A 6,597-nucleotide genomic window follows, 5' to 3' on the forward strand; every position below is an offset into this window, starting at 1 on the left:
CCCCTCTCTGTATATTCTTTTTCTTTCAGTTTTCTTTCTGATCTTTTCTGTTCCTGCCTATTATTTTATTTTATTTTTTTAAATATTTTTTGGGGCTTTTTTAATTTATGTCTTTAATGGATAGACAGTTGGAGAGAGACAGGAAGCAGGGGGCAGAGAGATGGGGAAGACATGCAGCAAAGGGCCGTCCGGTGCGGGACTTGAACCGGGGCCAGCTGTAGTGAGGACTGTAGCCTCTGTGCATGGGGCGGCTGCTTAACCCACTACGCCACCGACCGCCCCCCTGCCTATTATTACCATTTTTGTTCAGTGTCTCTGTCTGCCTGGTTTGTTTTGCTGTTGCTTGGATTTCTGTTGGTACTTGTTTGATTGCCTGCCCCTACAGTGCCTTGAGTTTTGTTTATTAGGTTATTAAAGTCTTCTGTTCCTCACTGGCTTGACTCATGCACGTCTGCATTTGGATCTTATGACTATTTACCACTGACAGTTTGAGCCATCCCCATGTCTCTGCTAGCTACAGCAAACAAAAGAATGTGACCAAGCAGGCTTGGTGTGCCTCAGGAAACACTTGGGAAAACCGAATTGCTATTGTCTCTTTCACGTTACTAAATTAGATTAGATTAGATTAGATTGCAATCCACTGCTATGATCTGTTTTGTTATATTTCAACATGAACATGAATTATTAGAAGTAAAACAAGCAGCCTTATGATTAGCTGTACCACAATATATGTGATATGTGAGACAAAAAAACATGTTGAACATTTGAAGAGATGCAAACATTTACTGCTGTTATCACAGTGCTGTCTGATGAGTACTTTTTCTTTTTAGGTGCTATGCATAAATATCTAAACTCCTCCACCAGAGGGCAATCTTGTGTCGTGATAAACCCGCCGGACAGTGTAACTGAAGAATGACTACTAGATGCTGCAAGCCCAATCTCTCATGGAGCGCATTACTGCTTTTGAAAGCTTATCCAGCAAGTGCAAGCTCTTGAAAAAGATTAGCAAACCCCACAAAACCTTTATAGTCACCTCAGGAGAGCTCTCTCTAAATTGGATGACACGTGAGCCATAGGTGGTTGTTCCTGTAGTTTACATGTGCGAAAAAAATGTTTTGATAGAAAGTTGGAGCAATCATAGGATTCTGAGTGTAACAGTAGGCTTTTAATGAAAGCAATTTGATTAGAACTGGTACAACCTTAGTATGATTTATAATAATAACACGATTAATACAATTTTAAACAAATGTCAAGGAAAAATGACAAAGATCATCATACATTTCGTTTGATGGACATTAACAGTGGAAATCCACACATGAAAATGGCTGTAAATCATATAATAGCTACACATTTAAATAAATGTACTTTTTTTTTTTTTTACTGGGCACCCATAATTCTAAGTAATGCATTTCAGCTGTAGCAGATATGAGCTGCACCTTATTTGTATCTTCTGAAGATGGCCAGTAATCTAGAAAAGGAGTATTCCCAACATGGTAGATATCACAGAATCTGAAAGTGAGAAAATGAGAAGTGAGAATCGGTGACTGAAAGCTAAAGTAAGTTTACAAATACAAATACAGACACTTGCCTGGTAAAACTGGTCAAAGCTCAACTCAAGACAGATTTACACAATTCTGTGAATCTGTATTTCTGTATACGGCTATTCCCATGTCCATGTACATGGAAAAGAAAAGAAGAAAGTCATGTGTCCGGACACAAATCAATAGATTTCATTATGTGACAGTACAGGCACAGGAAAAACATTTGCTTTTTTCCGTTTTGGCTTAAAGTGACAAACTTTGCTGATTTATTGTATGCTATCCTGAAAAAAACAGGAAGTATGTAAATTACAGCAAATGTTGTAAAACACAAACATGCTTGCCAAATTTCCACTTTGTCACAGTTCTGTAACAGCACTAACAGCTTAATTGTATAACTAAAAGTCTTTAAACTCAGAACCCATGTTGTGATGGCAAAGTCTAATCTTCCTCTTAATGGTGTCAGATGTTAGACTGCAAAGTAAGCAAAGAGTTTTCCTGCCTTCTCCATATAAAATGAAAATGTTTCAGTCACTAGTAGCCTCAGTTTAACTCTGCTTGAACTAGTATGATAGCAACGTGGTATTGAGAAGAGATTTTAGTCATGCTACATTGAAATTTTTACTTCAAGTCTACTATTTGAGAAGAATATACTGAAGGACACCACCTCTCTGAAAAGGAAAGAGGCAGCAGGGACACACAAAACAATGATAGCAGCGCTCAAAATAGTAAACATCCATGTTTTAGTGCGACTAAAAACCAGAACATCGATGGCAAGCCCACAAAAATGTGAAGTCATAATGCAAACCCACAGACAAATGCCTGAGCCAGGTTTGAATAGTGCTGCTGCCTCTGAAGCACCTGGATGGATACATTTGCCATCAGAAAGAGTTGCATAATGTGCACACTGTTAATGTGGCTCACCATGTGGGTGTGCAGAAAACATCAAATTTTCTCCTCCAACAACCGTTGCTATGGTGGTAATCATGGTTACCATGATGATTGCATGGTAACATAACCATTACAGATGTGTGTTTGTGTGAGTGTGCACTCTTAAAGCCAAAGACAGAAGTCCAACAGTTTTAGCTTCGACTTGACCCAATTTAAAGAGAAATTATACATTCTTTTTTTTTTTTTTTTACAAAGACAGGGAATTCCAGCTTAAACAGTACACCATTTTCAGTCAATGATCTTTTAAATTATTCTCCTGATAAATTATTCATTCTCATCTCCTTTTATAATGTACACGCCATCTGGGTTTTTAGGGAAAGTTACACAATATGAACCAGTGCAATTCTAACTTGTACTTTCCCACTTTTTTAACCATCGGTTCACTTGAATCTTGGTTGATAGTAACATGTTAATGAAAGATTTTAAATTCAGTGCCTATAATTTGGATAATTTGGGTTAAAAGGGAAATATTTTGGACTACTGTGTCGACTTGTCATGTCTGTGAGTTTTGATCATGTTTTTAGTTCTGGGTTAGTTGTTAGTTTTTGCCATGTTTTAGGTTTCTCTCATGTCTTAGTTTTGTTAGTTTTCAAGTTCCTGTTTAGTATTTAGTTTTTGCCATGTTTTCATTAGTTTCTCTTGCCCTGCCAACACCTGTGTTTTTCCCCTCAGCTGCACTCACTCACCAGTCACTCCCTCAGTATTTAGTTTCCAGGTTTCCCATCCATCAGCGCCAGATCCTCACCGTCACTCAGGCTTAGACACCGTAATTAATGCTTCCTTGTCACCGTTATTCAAGTTTGTCTTTTTGTGTTTTTTCATAGTCCTAGTCAAGTTCAGTTTTTTTTTGGAATGCGGCTCAGGCGTGCTTTTTGTTCTTTCAAATAAATCAAGTTTGTTTTTGGAAATATCTGCATCCTTGTCCTACCTTCTCCACGACACGTTCCAAATGTGACACGGCTATGGCAGTGAATACGTGTCCATCACATAGGCTCCAAACACTTTTGCTTGTTAACATTGAGAAATACTCCTTTGTGGAGAGTGCTGTAAAATTCTGAGAATGTTCATTCAAAGGAAAAAGTAATGGTTTTCATGATCATGTACACAAAACAAAAGCCAGAAGTCATCTGTCAGGACACAAATCAATAGATCTAGATTTTTGATGACTACTATGTGGCTACTGGAAAATTGCAGTTTACTTGAGCACAAACACTGGGCTGTTTCCTTTATTTTCATTTTAGCTTTCAATGACGAAGCATGCTAATTTCCTTGGATTTCTCAAAATCAGAAAAATGAAAATGCAACAAATGTGGTAAAACACAGATATGCTTGCTGAATTTCTATAGTAAGGGGTCTGAAAACTTCAGAAACATTTCCAAAGCAGTTTTCTCTATCAAAACAAACAGCTTAATACAAGTCTTCAAACTTGGCACTCGTGTTATTGTGGCCAGATTTAATCTGGTGTTTCACTGTATTTGCTGTAATTCAACAGCTTTGGGGTTATTTTTGTAAAATATTGACATTGACGGTTTGATGTCAGAGTATTCATGTTCTTTAAAAAGCCTATAAATTGGCTGTTAAATAAGGTCAAATTAATATGTTTCTCAGCCTAGGATTCCACATACTATATACTAACAGCGACTAACAGCAAAAAGTTGACTCTGTCTGTGGCAGTATGATAGCAACATGTAACTTACACGATATTTGACTCACGCTTGAATTAAATCTTAACTTCAAGTGTAAGTAAACTTTTCACAAATGGACAAAGCCTACCTGAAAAGGGATGACGCAGCAGGAACACACAAAGCCAATGACAGCAACACTCTAAACACTAAAAATACAGGTTTTGGTGGGACTAGTAATTTGATCAACTGGGGCAAGTCTACGCAAATGAAGTCAACATGCAAACACACACACGAATGCCCGAGCAAAGTTTGAATAAGACTGTCCTCATTCCACACTCCCCCAAAAATGTCCCCATGAGTTGTCCCAGGGAGGATCTACACACGTTGTCAATTAAAGTTGCAGTGGCATAGTAGAAAGAATCTATTTTAAATCTAACATGATGTTCTTCAAGTAAGCCCAAATAAGTAGTATGGATTCATAAATCTTAGCAATTGGTCTTATTGGCTAAATGTGACCAGAAATGAAAGTATTGTTGTAATACTGTAAGTAGGTGTGCTTACTTGAAAGCAACCAGCAAAATGGTTACCATGGAGTTGATGGTTGTGTTGTAAAAAGAATCTACTCTAGTTTGAATAATGTTTTCTGACCCTAACCAAGTCGTTTTGATTTTTAATCATAACCAAGTGATGTTAAGTGTTTGTTTTTTTTCAATATTGATTGAGCATAACTCAGAACAGAACCAAAAAACAGTTGTCCTATGTTAGTGTTGAACATGCCTCCCTTGGTTGAAGGTGCATGAAGGTGCTGTAAGTAACTATATCATCCGACATCCCTCCTTCCTCCTTATCAGGACTTATGAGGAAACGTCAAATTTTCTCCTTCAGTAACCGTTGTCATGGTGATGATCATGGCTGCCGGGTTGATTGCATGGTAACATAATCATTACAGATGCATGTTTGTGTAACGGTGTGCTGTCCAAGCTAAAGACAGAATTAAGAGACAACTGGGAGTCAATTTGAGCTGGCAAAGTCAATTTAGTGATTGTCATAAATTTTTTGTGAAGAGATTTCTATCTTTTATAGTCTACTCAAGCCAATTCAATTGTTAGTTTGTATCTAATTTAATTTATTATACCACCTTCTTTTCTAAAAAGACAAGATGTTTCTAAAACATTCTCTAAAACAGGTTTTTCCTTCTATTTAGGCCAGTACCTTCCTTTATCATTTTATTAGCAAATGTTTCACCTGGGCCTTCTTTTGTGATATACTCAACACTATGGTTTTGAAGGAAAGTCATGAGATTTCAATTTGTGCTATTCTGATTTGTACTTTCTTGCTGTTAAAACCCTCTATTCTATTTCATATTAGTTAATATTTACTTTTTTAATGGAAGGTTATGACTACAAATGGTTATCATCTCATTAAATGTGGTGAAAGCATACGTTATTTCAGTCTCCGGTGTCTAAAAGCAGATATACACTTGCAAAACTAGCTAACAGACGACAATGAAAGGTTAGCCAACTAAAAATCTGGTATTTTCTTTCCTCCTTGTGTAACACTGAAATGCGAGTTGATAAGGAGAACAGCGACTATACAACTATAAAAGTTTCCTTTCATCTCTGGAGGGACAAAATGTTTCCACTGACAGGAGAGCAACTAGAATATATGGCACCCCTGACACAAGCTGATCTCTCCTCAACCGCATAACACTGGTTTAAAGCATTGTTAGCATGTATCTCATGGTGTCACTCTAAAATAAAGAAGGTAAGCCTTACTGTCCGTTCAGAAAGAATAAGACACATTCTGCTTTCCCTTTTAAATCCTGCTTTCCTACGCCATTGTTATTCCATCCGTCCTCTTAAACAGAGATTCCTCTGTTATCCTTTTGGTTCTCCTCACACAGACTTGTACATTTAATCAGTGACTATATTTCAAACCCCTTGTCTCTCTAGAGTTTAGTGTGCAGAGTAGAAGCATCTCTTCAGAGGCCTTTCCCGATGGCAGATTACACCTGTCAGAGTGTCCTCTCTGTGTCACTGTGTGTGAAAGGCAATGCAATGCAGAGTAACAGTGCAGCAATTTTCTGTAAGGGAGACCCGTGCAAAATTTCCAAAAATGATGACTGCCAGAATCCTTTCTTGAAATGCATTATCTGTTTTATGTCTATTTCAAATGTGTCTTTCTTTAGCCTCAACACTCATGTTATTTGTCTTTCTTAGTTAGCACTTGGACCAGTAACACTCCCCAGATAAAGACTTTCTTCTTTTTCCAAGCCTTGGAGAAAATGTCAGGGGAAAATCATGCTCACCATTTACCTTGATCGATTTTTTTTTTTACCATTTCTGACAGCACCATTTGATCTCTTTAGCTCCAAAACATTGCCAGTAAATCAGTTCACCAGTCTCATAACCACATAGCTTTAACCTGATGTATTATATCAACCACAGTTCCACATGAGGAGATCCAGGCCTGTTAAGGAAAAA

This window comes from Odontesthes bonariensis, chromosome 15 (genome assembly GCF_027942865.1).
Source record: "Odontesthes bonariensis isolate fOdoBon6 chromosome 15, fOdoBon6.hap1, whole genome shotgun sequence".
NCBI classification, from domain to species: Eukaryota; Metazoa; Chordata; class Actinopteri; order Atheriniformes; family Atherinopsidae; genus Odontesthes; species Odontesthes bonariensis.